The 23,209-nt window shown below is 40.1% G+C and overlaps 1 protein-coding gene across 2 annotated transcripts in view; it reads right to left on the bottom strand.

The window, feature by feature from the left end:
* The window catches only part of CCSER1 (coiled-coil serine rich protein 1), a 607,381-nt gene extending 584,380 nt beyond the window's left edge, over window positions 1-23,001 (bottom strand). For both annotated transcript variants that reach the window (XM_063156613.1, XM_063156615.1), the window contains exon 1: window positions 22,951-23,001. The gene's annotated coding sequence lies outside the window, so the exon portion shown is untranslated. The remainder of the gene's footprint in view (window positions 1-22,950) is intronic.
* Window positions 23,002-23,209: the final 208 nt, after the last annotated feature.

Raw genomic sequence — 23,209 nt, forward strand, 5'->3', positions numbered from 1 at the left:
TAGTAAAAAGCCCATATTTCAGTTTACTGCAAGGTCAGTGGACAGTAAACAATAATTCAACACCTCCAATACTCATTCATCACCCCATTAAGTACAGAAATCTGGAAGAAAAAAAGGAAATATAAAGAAGGAAACAGACTCCCAGCAAAATGTGAGGGGAAAACAGTAGCAATGTACATAAAGAGGGGAGCAGACTATGAGAAGAAATATTTTGCATTACAAGGTAGCTATATATTAGGCCAACAGCTCCCCCCAAACCACTAAAAACCTAACTATAATGAAATCTTCTTTATGTCCAGACTGGTTATAAGAGTGTAACACATTTCAGCACATATTCAGCTGCTGGATCAGTGTGTCTTAGCATCAATGAATCTCCAAAGAACTTGGTACCTTCTGCACAACATTCTTTTAATAAAGTCCAGATCAACAGAGAACATGCTTAAAAATTACAGCCAGTTCTGAATAAGCAGATATTTAAAAGCAAAAGGGTTTTACTCCAAATCTGACTGTCAGGCGCAGGTACCCTGCTTCCTTCTCTCACATCACTAGTTGACTGCAAATTTTATTTTAAAAGTATGATAAATCAACAAACAAGAAACATTTTACTTTTAAGTTCAATTTTTATTCTATGTTTCCTTGCGTGTACTTTTTCAGCAGTAAACAAAGAGATTAAAGCTGTTCAGCATCGACTAACTAATAGTCTCAGTATGGCAGTTCTGCCCATTTTTTCCAACAGCTTTCCAGATTCCCTCTATCAAGGTATCCATTTGTACTGACATGGAGATGAAGAGTTCTTAATCCACTTGTAAATTCTCTACAAAGCTGCTTCTATTCCTTTACCCTAAATAACATTTTGGGCATTAGTCAGGCAGAGCACTTTATCTCTCCGTTGTGCTGTGCCAACCCTCCTGTAACATCTCTGCTTTTCCAGCATCTTATTGGAACAGACAGGGATGCAACACCCACTCTATCAGCTGAGATCACTGAACTTTTAAGTCTACTGTTTCTCTTTTCACAAAGGTGAATTGACTCTTGAGAGAGCAGCTCTTGCACTGCCCTGAAGTGAGCAGACAAGGGAAGAGAGCCCACAGGTCCCAGTGCAATCAGCTTATAGAGCAAAGCATGATAACCTTTATCTTTGCATGCCTAACTGCTAATGCTGTTATGAGTTATTAAATTATCCAGCTCTGTTAGAATCCAACTCCAATATTTAACTCACTGACCTCAAGAAGGCAGTGTGCAATGACATTTCCTGCTAGAACACATCCCATGATTTAAATTGCAAAAATTGCTTGGGTATGCAGTGTTTGTGCTCAATGCTTCCACAAGGAATGTCCCAATACAGATGCAAAACACTTATCTCACCATTAAGCTCTCAGTAACATCCACATGGCTAGAAGAAATAGGCTGTTCTTAGCATTCCTTTTTTTTTTTCCTATATTCATTTTTATTTTAGTATTTAACCACGAATGTCAACATCCTTCATAAAGCCAAACATCTTTCAGTTCAATGGTTTCTAGTCTTTCTTCTATTGAGCTAATTGGATAATCATCAATTTGGATATAAACATAGAATAACCCTACTGTCCTTGGCAGAGTTACTGCAGGCTCATAACAGCCTAAACTTGAGAAAGAATTTTACATGTTATCAGTCCTGAGGTGTTCCAAGCAGCCCCTGGATGATCACTGGAAATCATAACATGATTTGTATATCCAATAGTCCAAGCCTGTGTTTTGAGATGTGTGATATTCTATCTACATCCCAGGGTATCTTTAGGCTGCAGAGATGTTTTAACTTCTGTTGAGGTTCTAGGGCTAATAGCCACAACACTATTCTGACAATTTTCTAAAAAATTGTACAAACAAATCATATCTGATATTCAGTTAATTAAAAAGCTTAGGATTCCAAATAAGAGATTTCAGTGTAAAGTTTTTTTTTAATTCCTTCTAGCTAATATGGAAATTCAACCATCCTAATAAGCAGCAATTAGAACCTCACATTTTAAGAAAACTTCAGAATTCCTTCTGTAATCACAGGATTTACCATTCTTGAAAGAACCTCAGCTGGCAAAAAAAAAAGAAAGAGAAAATCTTATGTTCCAAAGGTAAGTCTTTCAGTGTAAGTAGATAGAAAACAAAGCAGGGCTATTTCTCTGAATTAAGAGAAGACTAGAAGTATAGGCCCATGTGCAACACTGCATTGCTTATATTCATATAAGCAATGCATTAATATAGTAATTCAAAGATCAACTTAAGAACTTCACCACTGCTCAGATCAGATAAAACGTTCAGGTAACACGTTAACCAAGCATGACCAGACACAGTGCAACAAGATACTATGACAAGAGCAGAATTGCTGCCTGCTGAGGTGACAAACTGGGTGTTTAATTACACCTACTGAGACCAATCTTCTAAAAAAATTATTAGTTGCTTCAGCTTTTTTCCAAAAAAAATTCCTAAATATTAGGATGTACTATCACACAGAAAACAATACACAAAAATGGAGAGGACTTGAAAAGAATTGGAGAGCATCATTAAGCAAAGAGGAGTAATAAAACTAAGATCTAAAAAGCAAAGTTTGCTTTTATCTACAACTAACTTGTTTGTGCATATATTAACTTTCCAGCTGGTTACAACAAGGTGCCACCAACAAATATTCATCTATCCTTAAGTGTCCCTGGAAGTAAAACACAAATAGACAAATGTTGAAGATAATCTGTGCTAATTATGGTGTTAGAGTCTCGCTGTCTTTTTCAATTGAAAAAAAAAATCTCACTGTCATTTAAAGGTAATCATTTTGCTGCACATAAGGATCAAAATCTGTAATTCCACAGGATTTTAGCACACTTTTAGGTACTTGACAACATAATGATTTATGTCTCCAGCTCTCATTTCTTGAGGGCACAAAGAATTGCAGCTATCCAGCCCATTAACAGTTGTAAAGTCCAGAATTTGGAATGAATCAAAAATTGTGTTCAATTCTACAAAGAAGAATATACTGATGACTGGAGTCTTTAAGGCCTTTTTTTTTTTTTTTTGCATATACAATTACCTGATCTGTAGAAGTCATTTTTCTACAAAAACCCAATACAAAAAAAAAATCTGACTCATGTGAATATTAATCTTCTGCCCTTAATTCATCTGAATTTCCTTCTTTCTTGATACCTTCTTCCCTTTCCTACTCAATCTTTTCGCTCCAAGTGGGATCACTGGAAATGACATCCTGCTCTCCTTGGACAGGATGGGGCATGATGCACAAAAAAAAAAGACACTCAAACCTCCAAGAAGCTGTCCAGGCAACTAACACAGAAGGATCAGCAGGAACCCAGGACACACATCATAACCACACCTCTCCAAACACAGGGAAGCACATAATGCCTGTAATTGGCAGCTGGAGGTGAGGAGACTGCAGTAGCAGCAGCAGTCCTGGTTTTCCTGTACCAGTGAAAAAAGGGCACTGGAAAGAAGAATTTCAGTGCTTCTCAAGTACTCAGGAAGAACACAGGTCAATGTGCTTGGTAACAAAACTGGGATTTAAGCAGATTTGTGCTGCCTCCTCTGCTGCCAAAACACAAAGTCGACTGCAGCACATAGGTGTGGTTCAAGACAATGGTTTTGGCTGTTGCCACTCAGTTAACTTACTATTAAGCAATAGATTAACTGCTAATTAATCTATTAAGAAAACTAAATAGCAATTAATTTCTACACAAGTTCTTAGGTGTATGCATTCACCATTTTACTGTGAACCCAATTTGACATGCATAGGTATTGGCTTTTCCTGTTCTCTGACTTAAGCGTGGGATGTGAAATACATTGCATCTCCTAAATCCTGCAATCTTACTCTTTTTCATAATTCAAAGCACTTCTGATTACCATACTAAGACAACCTTATCCATTCACTTTAAGAGAAGCTATTTGCCATAAGTCCAATACGCTATTTCTAATTCCAGCTTCTCTGACCTTTAATTTTTCTATAGATCGCCAAAACAGGGAAATGCCAACTTCATTAGACTCCTTGAGATCACTATTTGGAAAGCACCACGCAAATGCTAATCACTGCTAGTCTGAGGCACACTATGAAAATATTGCATTACTAATTGTTTTCCAGTGAAAATCTTAGCGTGCCTAAAATTATGTATGAGGCAAGACTTGATGGTGCATTCTCAGAGGTGAGATTCATTAAGCAATATGCAGGGTGGACTCCTCCAGATAAGAGCTGTCAAGAGGGAAGGACAATGAAAGGTGGCTGGCACCTTTGACAATCATCTTTACAACTGGAAATAATGAGGTGTAGCAAGACACACCGCTCTGCTGGCCTGGCTGTCCCCAACTGCTCCTACCCACACGTCTGCCCAGTGCAGCTTTTCCAAACCAGGAAAACAATTAATTAATATTTGTAAAGTGCTTCTGGAAAAGTCAAGCACTGTGTAAGAACTAAAAAGTTATTGCTATGGTAAGTAGCTGAAAAATATATGCACTTTGTTCAAATAAAGCATTCTTTATTCTTATAGCAGAACAGGTATTGGTTCTTAAGTCTTAAGCCACCTTTAACTAAACCACAGAGAAAAGTAAATTTTAAAAAAAACCTATTTTTAAGGTCACTACTGCAGAAATCCTGACAAAACATTTATTTAAACTGAACATAAAATTTTCACCAGGCAGTAATAAATATCTTTATCATAGAAATCATGCATGCAAAAGGATTGCAGCTTATGTAAATATGTACATTTTGAACAGCATATATGCACAAACACAGTGTGAGTTATGTTCAGAATTTTTTCCTGATAAAAAGAGAAGGGAAGCAATGTTCACTGTCAGCTATCCATTTGACACTGCCTTTTCTCTGAAAGCCTCTGCAGGTGTCCATTTGAACTGGTTAATTCCAAAGAGCCACAGCAGTCCAGCTGTGGTGTGGCAAAATAACATCATTCAAAATCAGCAGTTCTACTGTCATCCCCTAAAAACAATATCAAGCTCCTAGCACACAACCTGTTCATGTACACCCAAAACATCTCTCTTCCCTTGAGGCCAAATTTCTCCATTTCCTCCTCACAGGCCCTTTAATGCTGTTCCTCTCTAGCTCTATCACTCATTGTCTACACTTCTCCATAAGGGCACATTTCCATTTCTCTCACAGGCACCAGCAATGTCCTGAGAATTCCTCTTTTGTTATAACCTGAGCTGTGGTATTGAAGATGATGATCCAAACCAGTCCAGGAATTTATCCTAAGCCACAACTGACTGGGCAGAAACAAGGACAGTCCTTGGAGCAGGGGGACCTCACAAAATCCCTCAGCCATCAAAACAAATACAAGCACCCCCTCAACCAGAAACCAGTGCTCCCACTATGGTCTCTTGCTATGACATGGCATAACAGCAGTTTTAGCTGATGCACAAAGGGCAGCCTTTAAACACACCCTTTACTTACAGTATCCTAAATATCTCAGGCTCAGCTTCACCACAGATGCCGTGTATTTTTCTGGTTACACCTTTGTTATTTCATGAGCACAAATTAAGTATTAATAATATTTTAATAAAGAAATAAATGGATGGGGCTTTATACTTCAAGTCATTAAAACATTGCATTTCTCTCTGTGTCATTAGCTGTATATGTCTGCTGAGTCTTTAATTGTATTTTGAAGAACAAGAAATCACAGACATGGAAACCACATGAGAGAAATGGCCTCAATCCAAAATGAAATTATGTATAATCCTAAACTACATAACTCAGTAGTAGTTCAATGATAGCTTGTCTAATTATGCCTTACAACACTTACTCTGCAATAGTGTAGCATAAAATCAGCTCTCTTATATATATATATACATACACACACATATACATATTCACACACAAACATGCAATACCTATAAAAAGAAAGCATTATGTCTTTGCTTATACACAAGAAATAGAAGTCCACAATCTGCCAAAAAACATGCCATTTGTCCTCTATACACTTTCCCCCATGAAATGTTTCCATGACAAGCTCCTGAAATATGCAGCTGCAGCAAAGTTGAGGACAATATACAGTATTCCTCAACTACCTACATACTTTTTAAGGCTTGTGTCAATGTTTGACTCCAACTCCCAGCACAAAAATATATTTCAAAGTATGAAGAAATTAAGAAAGAAAAAATATAATATGCTAAGTTCCTAAAAATACAGAGAATCATAGTGGAAATAAATGAGAAACCTGGTTTAATTAGGATGCGTGTATGGGACAGTTCAGATAAAAGACTGGTAATTTTTTTATCTTTCACACATTTCCCTTTTCTGCGGGTTTAAATTTACAGGTACCATATTTAGATATCCACTAGAGTCCAAGAAAATATCAATATGGTCACATGTTCATAACAGTTTTGTACTGACTACATCAAGTTTCTTACAAAACTCCAGGTCAGCACTGAACCCCCTACAGAAACAGAGTTGACACATTAAGATACAGCAAACTATAAATAGATCCCTCTTTAATCCCCAGATCATAATGGACTTTATTAAACAGATGCCGCCCATCTTTCCTTTCAGTTAGCTGCAAGAACCAATTAGATGCACATTTTCATAATGAAAATGTGAATTCAACGTGAAGCTTTGCCCAACAACAGGCTTGTACAGCAAAGCCTAAGCAGAGCTAAGCCATGGTCTCCAAGGGCTCCTCCCAGCAGAATGCTAATGTGGGCTAGGGACTGACTATCTGCATGCATCCACAGATGTAAAAGGCAAAAACCCAGCAGATAACATGGAAAGTGGGAGAGAAGAAACTCTCAGTCATGAGTGAGAGAGAAGAAACAAGTTTCTGGCTAGAAAAAATCATAAAGAGTCAGCTTCTGTGTTAGAAAGATGCCTGATGCTTTCCATCCAGCATTCTCAGCAAACTAAGGCTTTTAAGCGTACTCACACCCAACAGCTGTCAGAAAACCCACTCATGCCAGCAGGAGAAGCCACCAGGAGCACTGGCCAGCCACGTGGACGATGCAGAGGACAGCCTGTGGGCTGCACCAGGCACAGGAGACACTTCCATCTGGCCTGTCTCCTGCAGGAGACGCACAACAGCTGCTCAGGGATCGCACAGACACGGCTGAACACCTCCTGTCGAGCACAGTCCAGCACACAACACAAGTGCCACTTTCACAGTGGCCTGGGGGATGACATTTGCTGCCAAGGATGGAGGAAAGCACTTCTCAGGCCCTGGATCCCTCTTTACCCCAAAAACATGGGCCATCCTATCCCTTAGGCCACATCAAAGTAAGTTTCTCCAAACAGATTTTAAGCCAAATTGAACTCACTCTATTAGGCTTACAGAAAACAGCATTCTATGAGAAAATGAGCTGTATCCATATTTATTTTTATAAGTCCCACGGAAACCAATTAAATTAATTAACCTCTCTCCATCATCTTTTCTATTAAGTCTGTCCTCATGTGTAAGAACATCAAGATGGAAAAGGCTAGATCATTTCCCTATTCTAAGCTGTAAAAAATGAATTAGCAGAGAGAGTAATCAGCATGTACAGTGAAAACTGCTTCCATTTTTTAAATATTTCAAACAGAAAATACCTGGGCTCTCCCAAAACAATTACTTTTTTAATCCATCACAGAATCTTAAAATAAAATTTACCATGTGACTGTGTGCATCCCAGGAATAGTTCTATTATTCTCAGATTTTAGGGATGGAATAACCAAAATAAGCATTGTTTCTGACTGCCTATATAACAGTCTACACAAATTAGTTCCTTCATATTCAGATTCCAGCTTTTATAGAACCACTTTTTGTACTTCCAACTACTAAATACCATTCTTTTTCCAAAGCCTTCCTCTCACCTGCACTTGCACTTCCATATTTGTATTCATAAAGTTCTTATTTTTCCCCTGTTAAATCAAACAAACAGACCTTTTTTAGCCCCTGAGGGTAAAACATTTTCTGATTTCTGAAGAAGCTTCCCTCATTTTCTTTAAACCCTCCATGAAAGAACATCCTATTTTTCCATGTAAGACACCAAACTGACTTGATCCAGCAAGCCTCACTATCAAAATATACAGCACAAAAAACACTTCCTTTGTTTCTGCTGAGTAGTCCCCCCATGCAGAGACACACTGTAACCCCATCCCCTGTATGACAAGGGGATTGGTGACCCACTACTCCAGTGTGTCACTGTTTTTCTAATGTAGTTTAAGAGTGACCTAAATCTTTGCTTCCTATTCATTCAATGTTTCATTTAGCTTATTAAAATGAACCCTGTACAAGTGAGTTCATCCTATTATGCAGCACAGATCACTCTGAAATTGAATTCTTCTTATTATGTATACACCAACAACCTTTTTGTTCATGTAGAATCACAAAGTTTAAGAACTAATTTTTGAAAAGCAATGATGCTAGTCACAACCAGGGTGCTTTTCACACCTCTATCTATTAAAGGGTCAAACTGTGACACACACACTATGTAAGAAAGTAGGGGAGATCAGATGTAAAACACAAATACCTCTAGAGAGAGGATTCTTTCTTGCTGTGAATAGAGTTAAGAGTCTAAACCACCATTAGTGATGAGAAATCTCATGTTAATCTGAAGTCATGTTACAGAATCTGAAATTAATTCAGCTGCCAAGAAATTGCTGTCATCATTAGATACACAGAAAACAAGATCTCTCTCCCTTGTTTAGCCACATGGGACAGTGGATAATCAAAGTTCAAAAAACAAAAAGAAGATCAGCAGCATTCCCTGAGCTCACAGAATAAGATTGTCAGCTCATGCAATTTGCATTACCTTGGGCACTGCAGACATAGCCAGCTCTCACAGAGACTTCCAGTTCCACATTTCTACAGTTTTAAACACTTTTGAGGGTGTGTTGTGACGGCAGAACTTGGATCTGGTGCAGCCATTTCTATGATGCAACCAGGCCACAGACTCTGCAAAATCTTATCCTCAGGAAGAATGTAAGATACCAACCCCCCCCAAAATATTCTCCTTCCATTTTCATGCCAGAATTTCTGCATGCATGGTAACACTCATTGGACTTCACACCAACTTGTCCTGCATTCCCTTTAGAACACACATGCTTTTAACTATCAACACACATCTTGGCATGAAGCTTCAAGTTTACACACCCACTGCATGAAGAGCAGGCTAATTCTTGTTTTTTTTTTTAACTGGCTGCTTTCATTTGCCACAGCCAGTGACAAACAATAAACAAAAAAATTGTATTTTAAGCATAAAAAAAATCTTATCAATACTATTTTCATAACACAACTGATCTAGAGAACGTATACGTTGTGGAGGCAAAAAACTTTAAAACTTGATCATTATTTCATCATGTTTTCTAAGAGCACTCTTTCCTCCCATCAAGCTGTGTGAATAACTCCAGTTAAGCCCAGCTTTTTCTATCAAAGCCACAACTTTATTAGAATGCATTTCCATCATAAAATTAAAATCCTTTAGGTCTCCATGCCTAACTTTGCCCAAGTAGTGACATCAACAATTTAATATCTTCAACTAATACTTCATTTCATTATAGCCTAAGGGGTGGAAATAACAGCATACCTGAAACCCATCATGAACCAAAAAGATTAGAAAGAAGAATCTAAAGATGCAGGAATTGCTGAAATGGTGCTTTAAATACATTTTAAATATTTAAAATATTTTGCTAAATTATTCATTGAATGTTTGAAAATACAGGGATTAGCTCTCAAATTTGGTGTCTGTATATTCTTTTCTTCATCTACATCACTTGCCTGGTCTGTGCTTTCTAGGAGTCCTGAAACCCCATTAGCAGCCTGAATTCTTTTGGATTTAGGGAGAGCTTAACCCAGCTTTTCAGTAATGACAGTATTTTCTCAAAAGCCATGGTGGTTGTTGCTAGCTTTAATAACATGGTGTTTGTTACACTCAGGACATGAACAAAATGTGATTTAGATGAATGAAGTACTTCAGCATGAACAACATTGCTGTAAATAGTGCATCCCCTCAGCTCTCCCAAAGACATCAGTCTGCTCTTCCACACAAGCAATCCAATTCCTTTCAACTACACTAACTCAGGCACACCAGACAGCAGGCTAGGAGCTGCAGGAAAGCTATTTTCCTGCTACAAGTCCATGCTATCCCCCTCCTTCTGTGGTTTCAAACGCAGGCAGATCTCCCCAAGAGACAGAAACAGTCAAGTGTCAAATGAGGACAAAGGAGGAGCCTGATCCAGAGCACACCCAAAGGATACAGACATTTACATGGCAGGGATCTTGAGATGCACTCAGCTAACAAGGGGATGCAGTGCGAAACCATTCCACAAGAACTAAAATCCCAAGGATTTAAGAAAAAAAAAATCACATCATTCCTCTTGCTAGAACAAACCTACAAGATCTCTTCCTTGCAATAACACCCCTGCAAGCTATTGTGAAGAGGTGCACAATAAAAAGAAGATCCCAAATCCAAAGCTGCTAGGTTAAACAACTGAAGCACAGGCTATGAGGATCTGCATTGTCCTGGTAAAACAGAAGACCCACATGCTGCTCCATTTGAACAGAGTCCAAAAGAGAGACAGAAGGTAAAGACAGCCTAAGAGGCTGCTAGCCTCACACGGGGAGGCTGTCTGGCCTCTCACAATACATCCTTACGGTGAACAGGGGGTAAGCACCAGGACAGATGGCAGAAACTTTTAAAACCTGCCAGTGGCCTTTTTTCTTTTGTAATCAGATGTAGCTGTAGAGATTAGCACAACATAGCAAGCAGTTTGAGGATTACACTGAAATTCATCTCTGCATGTATCTACTCCTAGGCAAATAAACAAATACAAAATATATTCTGTTTCATCTCCAGCTAAGTTACAATTTCAGTTTCCATCAAACCTGACCTTTTCAGCAAATGCCACTCCAATAGCAATCCCTGAGGGCATCACAGGGACGAAGTGAGGCATGCAAACACTCTACAGCAGCATTGAGGAATACACTGGGTGAAGGTAGCTCGGCTTGCAAGCTGCAGGTTGAGCTCTGGGTGGAAACCTGGACAAGAGGCCATGAACTGCCAACCCTTGGGATAACAAAGAGCTTGAAGATGGGTGACACCAGCCAGCTGGATGGAGACTGAGAGGGTGGCAGGAGCTGAAGATTCAGCAAGCAAAAATACCTCCTGAAACAATCCTACCGGGACATATCCCAGTGACTAGTGTTTCCCTTAATACCAGGAACATATGCAGAATACTACTTTGTTCACTTATATAGACTTCACTAAGAGCTTTCTATGAGAGAGGATTGTAGGACAGGGAATAAAGAGAATCACATTTTGTTCATAATAGCTTCTGACTTGGGAATCCAGAAGACATCGACACAGCATATTCTGGTTAATTTATTTTGATATGTGAAGATTAACTCCAGGGAAATAAAAATAATACATTCAAGGATTCTTTCTACCACCCCTGTAATTGTTTCTATTGTCACAGCTTCGTTAAATCCCTCTGGTAAACCCATAAGTATTACAAGCTGCTGTATTCAAGATAATAAAGTAGCCCATGAAATAACTTTCCTCAATAACCATCATTCATAATACATAAATTACACAAGGTCTTTTTAACACACACATACAGTAACCAGAGCTGAACTGAAGTACAAGCAGCACTGACCGAAGCACAACTAACAGGAGCAAAGGCCAAACTATCACAGTGCCAAAGGAAGAATTCCAGCTTAAAAAAGGATGGGTCACCCTTGAGTTACTTTGCTGTACCCTGCAGACCAATTTATCTCAGCAGAAATTGTCACTCCCATAAACAGGTGCATTTTTTGCACACAAGCTCAGCAAATGTTTTTTACTGGAATGCAGCAACACCTGCCTGACAGAGCAAACCAAGCTCATTTTATATCCAAACACGACTTGAATAATCACAGTACTGCCCTGCCCAAACTGTTTTCCAAAATAAACACATGAGGAGGGGTTTGATGTTGTTACTGTGCCAAATACACAATATCATTATTTCTTGGAGTCACTCTCTTCAACATTTTTTCTGCATGTTCTTCACCGCAATTTGTGCTCAGGTACGGTTCAGAAAAGTAATATGCTCTCCAAATCTTAGCATAAAGACTGAAGTACTAAAACATAACATTCCATTACGTTTCTCTTCACACAAAGACTCCCTTGCTTTATTTCTAAGCTCATTTTCTACTAGAGCAACAAACCACTCAAAACGCTTCAGTAGGAATGCACTCTATTTGAATACAAATATTTGGATTCTGCATTCACGACTAATTGCTAAGTGTTTTGCTACTGCACAGAAAAGCAGATGCCTCTCAAGTTTTCTCCTACTTTCCTATGTGTAACAAACCTTCTCAAACCTGAGGTGCCAGAGAGAAGCCGAATGGCAACAGAGCACACATCAATTACTGGTTTCCCACCTTCAGCTGAGCATCTGTAACTGGGATCTTGCCCTCAGTTTTTACACTATGGCCAGCCAGCTCAATACACACTTCACTAAGTAGGCACAGTTTCTGTCTGTTCTTTCAAGCACTCAGGTTACTTCAAAGCAAAGCCAATTCAATTGTGCCTTCTTCACAGCAGGGTTTGTTTGGGCTTTCTATTCTTTTCTGACACCGCAGAACAAAAAGAAGTCTGGCCTTCTTTGCTTCTGCAATAGACATGCTGAGTGTCAATGTGAACAGACCAATTAAACAAACACAATACCTGATATCTTTCCAGTCAAAAGGTGAATTAAATAAAAGGTCCATGGCTGCAATATGCTTGCTTGAGGACCTCAGGTAAGTAATTAAAAAAAAAAAAGAGAAGCAAATCTTCAGGTGTTGTAAATGGATACAACAGAAGGGCTTAAACAAATCAATTCTCATCAAGCAGGCGTCAGTCCAACACCCTGAATAAGTGCTCCACCCCCCACTTTCAAAAAAGTCCATATAAAATAACCCAGGGGAAGGGAGGAAGACCATTAGGAAAAAAAAAAAAAAAAAAAAAAAAAAAAAAACACCAAAAAAAAAAGAAAAAAAAAGCCTCAAACAAACAACAACTTAAGAAGGGCACTCAGGTTTTTTTTTCCCTCATGTGCCATTATGAATGCCAGACCTAACAAGGCCTATTTACCTACAGATTTGCATGCTGTGGTTGGTTCATTTCAATGTCTAAGAAGCTGCAAGCAGGCGGGACACATCCAAGACTCCTCTCCTAGGTGGACTCTTTGATACTGATCATAAAATGCAGCCGCACTCTCAGCCAGAGAATTTACATGAGTGTCTCTCCTCCAATTTCTCAAAACTCAGTCAAACTTCAATTAATTTTTAAGACTTTCAATCTTGTGTCAAACATCCCTGAAAGCAACCAACAAGTTCAAACACTTCGGCTGCACCTTGTGCAGTAGGATCCCTGGACAGCAGGATAAACAAGTATTGTTTCCACAGAAAATCAGGATAAGTTGTTCTCTCTGTAATGTGCTTTCATTTTTTTGTCCAAGCAGCATAAGTTACGAAAGATTTGCAAGCTTCATTTTTAACTACTAGGACAGAAAACCAGTTTCAAGAGGAACAGAGGAGAATGAACAACATACCAAAGAAAGGATGCTAGAGGCACTGTAGATCAAAAGCTATTGCATTTTCTGCCTACTCCATCCTTCTTTCACTGCCATCAGCAGCTACTGCTCAGCCTAATAAATACAAACAGGAGCTACAAGCAGTACCTGAATCGATCTCCATTGAAGGAAGCTGTAACAGTAGCTGAGGATATAGACCCACATGTGTACATCTTAGAACAGTTTTAAACTCCTTTCTTATTTATTACCAAAAAAAAAACTACTGTAGATTTCATATAGTTACTGTTTCAATTATCTAAATTAGAAAGAAATAGTGGTTTCTAAAAACCTACTAATAAAGAAAGTAGGCAACAAATGGAGTTTAAACTCCCTCTTTTTTTTTTTGCTCCCAAGGGGGGGGGGGGTAAAAGGGGGTAACCATCTTCACCACCTTCCAAGCCTTCCTAAAGTCCTTCACTTGAAACAGTTGTTCCATTTCTCACAGTTCCTCACCTACAGCTCTCATGCCTCTCTCAAGCTGTTCTGTGTCATGTCAACCCTTGTTTTATTTTAACTATACAAATTCTTTATGACAAGGATTTAGTCTATATTTAGAAAATGCTTGCAGAAGATAAAGTGCTGTGTAAGTGTTTTACCATTTCTCTGGTGTTCAACTTCAGCATTTTGGAAGTCACAAGCATTGTCCTATACCAACTGTAAGAATCATTACTGTGATTAGAGAATTGCTTCTTTTATACACACATTTATCCCCCCGCTAACTATTTTCAAAGCATACAGAACCACAATGAAAGATTTATAATGCAAGACATCAATAAAATTCAAATGAAAGCATGAGAAAATAGACAAAAAAACCTAAAATTTTCACACCCTTTTCCAACAGTAACTTCTTGCTCACCTTGTTCAATAGACAGTATCATCCTAAGGCCCTCTCAAATCAAGGCTACAAATTATCTGTGTACTGCAATACAGCTTTGAGAAGCACCTTGCCCACAACAAAATAAACTACTTAAAACCAGGATAAGTAGCTTTTCTTTTTTTTTTGCTTTTGTTATTTTCTGCCTACCCCTGCCCCTTACTTGCATATCTGAGAGTGGATTTCTGTTTCAATTTTACTGTTTCTAAAGCAATAAATGAAAGAAATCATGTTTTTTCTGAACCATTCACTATTCCATATTAAAAACAGCATAGCTTACAACTGAAACCACCACTGCTGACCTCCTTTCACTGACAACATTTGTATTTCATATATACACACAAACACACACATGTATGCAGTATTTACCTCAGAAAATTTATCTCCACAGTGTCTTGGGAATATTATGTTAATAATGACTTGAATTAATTTTTTAGCTAACATATCCTGTGAGTTGCTTATTAGAATATTGACATCCTAGTCTTCTTCACCTGCTAACAGCCTGAAATTGAAACTATTACAGGTAAAAATGAAATGTGTCTCTTGCTAAAGAGGATTCAGATGCATAAGTTATTAGGCCTTTAGCTAAGCCACATAAGGTGGTTATTTGCATGTTCTTAGCTCATGGCAAGTACTAAATGAAAAGAACTAACTAGCAAAACAAACTATTAAAAACAGACACAAGTGCTGCAGAAGCTGCAGGCCTGACAGTGCAAAACAGCCTTGTAGCTTCTGGTTCTGATTTCTGCCTGTTCAAAGTTTAATCTGTAACAAAACCTATCATTAACAGGCAATTGTACATTGCTCCCTTATTAAGGGCCATGAGCAAGTACTAAAGACTGGTGTGAAATTTGCTGAGATGCTGCCACAGACAGACACCAAAGCCATAACTGACCAAGCTCAGGACGTTGGGATTAGGATTTAAAGACAAAGATTACCTTGCAGCTCATGTGACTAATCCCTAAATTTCTTCTAACACCCGTTTTGTGGTTGAGTAGAGTAAAGGCAGAGAGCTGGGAGAACAGAACTGCTGATTTTCCCTTCGTTCCCCACCACCTCTCCTCTGAGACTTTTTCTTCCCTATCTCAGCAAATGTCCCAGACTTTGCTAGCTATAAAATAAAGATTAACAGGTAAAAAGAAGCCATTTGTGGTGTCAGCTCTTATCACCTGACAAACTACATTCTTCATATTTCTATTATATCCTACTCATCTACTCCACATGCATGTTTTTCACAACACTCCAGTCAATATTATTTTGAAACAGTTTTCCTAAATCTCATATTCTTCCTTCTACTTACACATCACTGATCTATTTCTGAAAATTTTAAATTTAGGCAATCATTTTAACTACCCTGGTCTTTTTAATCTCTGCTCCAGTTGGACTTCATTAAAACTCTAAATGCCTTGTGTTGTCCCCTTGCATAATCACCATTAGTATAGAACAGGTACCTACAGGTACAAAGCAGTTTATTTTCAGACATTTTACTTATTCACATCTATTGTATTTCCAGTCTTAAACATTCTAAAATTCCTATTCTTTTGGACTTACTTGTTTTAAGAAACATTCTTATAACCTAATTTTTAGAAGTACTAAATTTTATGATGTAACAAAAACCAACAAAACAGTACAAGCTCAGTAACTTCTAAAAATCAGTCCTTGAAAAAAATAAATGTTGTACAAAGCAAACAGGCATACACTAAAGTATTATTTAAGGGTATATTCAAGGCCTCATTAAAACCAGTAGCAGTTTTGCCACTGGGCTATGGGGTCAACATTTCTCTCTGAGCTCACAGCCACTACAGTGAAAAAACAGGTTCAAAACCATAACAAATTAGGATGCTTGAATGTCCTACTCACAGTGTAACCTCTGTAGTAACTAGCTACAAAACACTACATATTCACATCATTCAAAATTTAAATTTATGTACAACAAAACCATTTTATTTTGCTATTCACAGAGATGGCAGAGCCTGCTATCGGCTTCCTTATACCTTCCTTGTACCACATCTACTTTTAACAGGGAAACAGCAAAACCAGAAGAGAACAGGAGATCCCTACATGGCTCTCCCAGCCCAGGATCCCTGACAGTTCAGTAACCCCTAACAGAAGAAATCAACTGGAATGCTTTCAAAGACATGCAGGTGTGCCTTCACATGCTGGCTGGGTTTTTTCCCAAATAGCCAAGTAGTCATGCAACAAGGAAAGGGTATGGAACATAAAAAGCCTATGAGGAGAGGCTGAGGGCTCTACAGGTTGGAGAAAATGAGTCTCAAGGAAAGCCTTATCACTCTCCACAACTACCTGAAATGAGGCTTGTGGCTCAGGCACCCCAAAGCTATGGGTCAGCCTCTTCTGCCAGGGAACTGCCAGCAGGAAAAAGGGAGACAGCCTGAAGCTGGCACCAGGGAAGTTCAGATTGGATATTAAGAAAAACTTCCTCACTGGAAGAGTGGTAAAGCATTGGAACAGTCTACCCAGGAAAGTGGTGGAGTCCCAGCCCCTGGAAGTATTAAAAAACAAAACATGGCACTTGATGATATGGTTTAGTGGGCACATTGGTATTTGATAAAAGGTTGGACTCAACCTTGGAGGTCATTTCCAACCTTAATGATCCTATGATTCTATTATACCACAATGTTTGTGCTTCTGGATGCAAATTGAACCTAATGTAAGTTGCATGATATCAACGTGGACGTGCCATCTCCTGCAGATGCTGGGTGGCCCAACTTAAAACATACTCAGTTTAAGGATCAAGAAATATTAAAAGCTTAACATGTCACTTCAAGCACAATTGATAGCTTACACTCACAGCCGAAGGCATGATCTGCACTCAAGGTATTTGAGAGGTCTCAATGAATGTGAAATAATGTACATCATCTTGCAGTGTCCCTTTAATGGAAATAAATATGGAGAAAGCCACATCATTTTCCCTATTGCCACTTTCTCCCACTCACCTCCCTTCAGCAAAATCAAGAGAAAAAAAACATGAATATATTATTGCAGAAATTGCTTTCCAAGGCAGTTTATTAATATTTCTGAACACTTCAAATGAAATTAGGTTCTTATTTTATCCCTCCAATATATACACTGCATTCTTATTTAAAGCTTCTGTGTTAACAATGAAATAAATATTCTTGCACAGAATAAATGTGTGGTGACAACTAATAAAAAAATGAAAGGCAATCTATTTTTGGCAGGACTGCTACTCTATTTCCATTGCCTCTGTGCCACAACATGTTGAGTTGGTCATCAAGAATTTAGCCAGCATATTTTATAGTCATAAAACCTGACAAAACAGTTACCAAGGCTCCTACTCAAATCAGCAGCAATTCTGCCACTGGCCAAAACTTGCTCAAGAATAGATGCTAAAACTTGGCTCTTCTCCTCTCTTCCTCACCAGTCATTTAGTAAAAAAAAAAATGAAGAAAAACACTGTAAATTAATAAATAAATGAGGCAGTATAGTTCTGAAAAATAGCCCTACAAATTGGCACTGCACTAAATCAAATCTAGAAGACACTCTAGCATTTTCAGTTAGTACCTAGTACACAGAACAAAACACAAAGCACAAACTGCTGGTGCATTTGTATATTGACAGAGTAGGGTATCGACTGCCACTGCCACCTGAGCACAGCATACCTCTCCGACCATATTTTGGAGGTACTGGGTGACTCCATCTTTCTCTCAGTGTGAGATTTGGCTGGCATGGCACACAGTGACAGTTTAACATCACTGGGAGGTGACATGTGAACAGATGTCGCTGCTTCTTAGGTAAATTATAATCTTTGGACTATGCCACAAGCAACACACTGATGAGAAACCTGTTGAATACTACTATCCCCACCCAAATTTAAATCCAACAGTACTATGCAAAATGAGTACATCACTTTGAGCTGTTATTTTCTTATTAAAATGTTTAATGACATCACATAAACATGGCACATCAAAATAGGATCAGTAAAGGAGCACAAAAACAAGCATGAAATAAGCAAAAAAATGTCCCAGTTGGATATGCACTAGAAGCAAACAATATACTTTCAGAAGCAATTATTTACACTACCAAAATTTATAAAGCAGTGTTTTTACAAGCTTCTTACGAGTCTGTCACAACTGGTTCTACACAGCGGAAAACAGCTGTGATCCTCAGAAGCATTACTGACTGAGTCAGATCTCAAATTCCTGATATGTTAGAGCACTATAAAAAATTAAGTGGTATTTCCTTAAATAATGTAAAAGCATCATTACATTCTACGAGTGCAGAATTGCTTTCTCTCAAACTTAACAACAAAAAAAATCCAGGAAAAGCTCTTTCGCCTAGACTGACAAAAAAAAACACCTGATAGTAATTAGTCTTTATTGAGAAAATGCTGCATAACTTTACACACAATCCTGTAATTGGATCTGTAAAAAGTTTCCACATCTATGCCAGCTTATCAAACAAACTACATAAATACAATTAATCCATTAAGATAAGACTGTGGGACTTGGGATGCATATTCCAGTTCAACCGTCTTTATCACAAATCAGCTGTCTGACTTCCACACATCAGTGCTTCAATGTCCCAAGTATGAGGAAAAGAACTACGTGTCCAAACCTCAACACTCATGTGGGCCTTCATAGCAATAATCAGGGCAAAAACATAGCCCCAAGTATAGGCAACATACAATGTTTGGATACAAAGCCATCATCATAGATCTGGAAATCCCTCTTAACAGCGTGGTTTTACTTTTTGTGCAGTTACAAAATATATGCAACAAGTGCAACAGTGCACTTTTAATAAAAGTCTTGCTTCTGCCACATACAGGACCTTAGTACTTTTACTTACTGCCTGCCTGTAGCTTCTTTTCCCTTGCTATAAACCAACTATCCTCTGTCAAACAGTCAAATTTCAGGTAAAGGCAGACTTCATGGAAAGCGTTATTACTACTGCTATTATTATTACTATTATTATCATTTCACTGGCATACAACAGACAAATGATACTACAGCCTTCAAACATGGAGTGAGTTTGTGTTATCTAACCAACATAGCCCACTATGTACTGCAGCGAGAACAAATCAAGAAGCAGCAAGTAAAAGTAATCACATATTTAACTACCAAATATAGGGGTTTTATATAGATGCCTGTAAAATATACAGCTGCATCTTCCATACTCCTAAAGTTACAGGCCCTTGCTAAAACACAGGAATACACATGAAATCTTACCAGTACAAATGGCAATGGACATTTTAGGTACTTTCAAGTTCTGTTATTTTACATGCCATCTCACACAGCCAGTACACACCATAGCTGAAGTCTAATACAAAAGCATATTTACTTTATCAAAGTAACCTAGTTTACTGTCACTGCAGAAAACTGCCAAATAAAGGCAATATTGAGAGAAAAACCTGAAGAAACTGCAGTCACTTTTCAGGAAACAAGCCCCTATTTGCCATTATTTATGTGTGTATTTCCTTTTGTTTCCCTCCCTCCCTCCCAATGATGAGCCCTCCAACTGCAGCAAAACTGTCCTCAAGGGAAAGACCTGAGGCACTGAAACTTAAAACAGAGTAACTTCTTAGAAGAAGATAGAAAATGTAGCTCAGCTCCTCACCACAACAAGCTATTTCATTTGACTAAGTGTTCATATGGCTTCTTTTCCATTGATATGTTCACTGACACATGAATGTTATTTCATGTCGTGCTTCAGTAGTGTCAATCAACCTCAGAAAAACCACAGTGCAACATTCACTTCTTCCCTTGCCTCAGGGGAAGATAAATAGGTAAAAGGAGGCCTCCTTTTATTAGGAGGCCTCCAAAATTACAGTGTAAACAATCCAATTAAACACTATTATAGCATCATGGTTCTAGAATATGCAGATAAATTTATGGTTTTTAAAAACCATCATTGAGTTTAATGTAACAAAACAGTTTTCTCAATAGCTTGAGTTTAATATAACAAAACACTTTTCTCAATAACTTACTTGTATCTGTGTAATTCCCAACATCATAAACAATATACAGTGGCCATTATTCTTTCTAGTACTCCAAATGGGCTAATCCAACAAAGCCATGGTATCTTCCATGAACTTGCATGCAAGAGTGGGAATTCTTCCCAATGGAGCAACTTCTCTATGTTCCGCTTTCAGTTTATGAAACGCTCAAGCAAAAAAAAAAAAAAAAAGTTCCAAAACACTGCCAAATATTTCTTCAATGTCAACTTCAAAGGCTCATGTGACATTAGGTTTGAATGAAAAAGGAGAACTCCAACCACACACAGCTAACAAGAGATCGTGCTATCACGATCACAACACATGCACAGACCTGAGGACACAAGATGCTTTTTCAGCATCTTCTGTGACTAACAGACTTAAAAAGCAAACATTAACTCGTGTAAGTCAGACATGGTACATGCCCTATGTGCTGCTCCAGCTCATCCTCCTGGTCCAGCTCCCTGTATCTGTTGCCCTACTCAAGCCTGCACCGAGCTCTCCAGAAGGCAGGCTTCACTCAAACCACCAGCTACTCCAGAAAGTCCTGCCCAGGATTACAGCCAGGGTTACAAGACTTCACCCTGCAGGCTGACTTTCCCACTAAACTAAATTCCCTCACCAAGCCATAGCAAAAAGCTGCTGCACTTAGTTTCCTTCCAAGCCAAACTGGAGAAGTTAACCAAACTACAGGGACCACTGCACTCCAGACTCAAGGAGGGAAAGGAACCTCAGTTGGCAGAAAACACCCCTTGCTTCTATGTCTCACTTTCAGCAGACCCTGGACAGTTGTGTATTATTACCTTCTCCTCAGACAGGGCTGCCTATTTTTGGGACATTGGTCTCTGGGATGCGAGAGATTAATAATGTCTAAGTTGTCATCATGAAGTCTCTAAGAGGACTTTCCAAGAGTAGTTCTTCCTCTGGGTTATTCCAGGGCTGAGTCAGACCTTCCCAATTACATTTCCAAGAAAACATTCTTGAAGTATTTTTTACTGTTTCTGTAATAATTCCCTTTCTTACAGCAGCCTCAAAAATCACAGCTAAAGGAAGCTACTCCAGAGATGATCACTAATGCCAAAAAAAATCCCAAAATGTACTACTACTGCTTCCAGCTAAATAAATACAACTGTTACCACCCTTTATACCAATTGCATTTGTAGTACAGGAACACATACAATGAAAAGTTGTAAAGAGGACAAGAACCCTCCTGAATGATTAGGCACAATGCCTTTGCTATCTGAGCTTTTTCAGTTCATTAATATTTCACTTTTATATATTCCTCAGCTGCTTTTACAACATGTTCCTTTCTCTCCTTCTTAAGTATGAGCAAGGAGAATTGTTTGAAGTACCTAGCAGACCTTGCCTCACATCCCCAACCTCCATGCCCCCTGAGACTTGAACACTTCAAGTGCAATATATACTAGATAGAAAAACACATCTGGCATAGAGAGGGATAAGAGAAGACTCTCAGTCTCCTTTCTAGTTACATTCAACTATAAAGGTGTGCAATAAGAAAATAAAGCACACTGCAGTTTGTCTATGCCAAGACACTTACTGCTGTCAATCCCAAAGGAGAAGCAGAGACATAAAGCTGGGAGGGAGGGAGGGGGGATCTGTGGAAGAGCAAAATAATCCCGTTCCTTTGCAAGACAACTTGCAGCAACATCCCTTCCTTGCCAAAAGTCAATCTCTTTAACTAGGAGGAGCAAAACAAAAACTGTCTAGAGCAAATAAAGGATTTCCATGAACCTCTTCCATAATAAGCACTACCATCACCATCTGCTCCACTTTTTAAGCTTGCCATGCGATTTTGGAAAGCACATGCAGCATCCTCCAGCTCCTGCCTCCAAATCCCTGGCAAAGGTCACACAAGACCGCCAGCGGCCGGGCCCTACCCACTCCCAGCGGTTCTGAAACCACTTCTTCTCGTTTTCCCTGGTTAATTCCAGATCGCTTAACACACACACACGGGGGGGGGGGGGGACGGAAAGAAGAAACACCAAAAAATAAACAAAACAAGAACGGGATTTCTTCCCCGTCACCTGCAGCAGCGAGGCCGGAGCGAGGGCCAGCGGGGCATCGGGCACCGGCTGCCCGCGCCGTGTCCCCGCAGGCCGGGCCCGACGAGCCCCGCGCTGCCCCCAGGCCACCCCGGCGGCACCGCCGCTGCTCCGGGCCGGGCCAGCCCCGGGGACACCTGCGGCCGCCCCGCCACAAAGCCGCCGGTGCCGCTGTCCCCGCGCCGCCCTCGCAAATCCCCGGCGCTCCCGGAGCGCGGCTGCCGGGGATCAGCGCGGAGCTGCGGCACCGGCAGCCCCGATCCTCCGCCGCCCCCACCGCCGCAGCCGCGGGTCGGCCAGGGCGCCCGGCGGCCGCCGCCCCGCGGGCGGGGAAGGCGAGGCCAAGGCAGGGGGGCCGCCCGCGCCCTGGGCGACACCCGCCGGATCACCTCGGCACCTGCCGAGCGGGGCCACCCGGCCCCGCCGCCCCGGGGCACCCGCACGCCCGGGACCCCGCGGCCTGGCCCGGTTGTGGCCGGCGACACCACCCGGTAGGGACGCGTTACCTGGCCGGGCTCCTCCAGCGCCCGACGCGCTGGCCGCTCGCCGGCGGGGGCCGGGACCCTCCTGGCAGCGCGGCGCGGCACCGCCCCCGCCCCGCTGGGTCGCTGCTCCGCCGCGTCGCCCCGGCGCGGGGAGAATAATCCGTGCGGAGCGGCTGTGCCCTGGTCTGTCAGTCCGTCCGCCCGCCCGTCATGTTGCGGCCGGTGTGTGTGTGTGTGCGCGTTCGTGTGTGTGTGTGTGTGTGTGTGTGTGCGCGGCGGG

Source organism: Melospiza melodia, chromosome 5, assembly GCF_035770615.1.
Source record: "Melospiza melodia melodia isolate bMelMel2 chromosome 5, bMelMel2.pri, whole genome shotgun sequence".
Lineage (NCBI taxonomy): Eukaryota > Metazoa > Chordata > Aves > Passeriformes > Passerellidae > Melospiza > Melospiza melodia.